Source organism: Notothenia coriiceps, unplaced genomic scaffold (assembly GCF_000735185.1).
Source record: "Notothenia coriiceps isolate Sejong01 unplaced genomic scaffold, NC01 NC01_scaffold00037244, whole genome shotgun sequence".
NCBI lineage: Eukaryota > Metazoa > Chordata > Actinopteri > Perciformes > Nototheniidae > Notothenia > Notothenia coriiceps.
In genome coordinates, this window is record NW_011369945.1 from 21,838,406 (window position 1) to 21,838,863 (window position 458).

A 458-nucleotide genomic window follows, 5' to 3' on the forward strand; every position below is an offset into this window, starting at 1 on the left:
TTATACAGATGGCTAGTCCGCCCCTGAACATTTCTATGCAAACGTTATTATTAATAATAATAAAAATATATATAGCCTATATATAAAAAAAAGTAATCAATTTTTTTTAATAATTTTTTTTTTTCATTTTTATTTTGTAGTCATCTCGCGACCCCCACTCGGGGTGTCGCGACCCCCACTTTGGGAACCCCTGACCTAATGCAACTCCACACTAGGGTGCTGACCGGAGGGGAGACGCGAGATACGGCTGATACTTGACGATCTGACGGAGAAAGGTTGTGGAGCCTCCGTTGATATGCCGTTGTAAATGGCTTGATGGAAAGCAGTTGTGTAGTCGGGGAGGGTGCACAGTTGATTGCAGGAGGTGAGTGGAGGTTGAGCCGGGAGCCAGGAGTGACAGCCACCACGCCCACACAAACAACACAGACAGGGGGAAACAAACAAACACAAAGGAGACG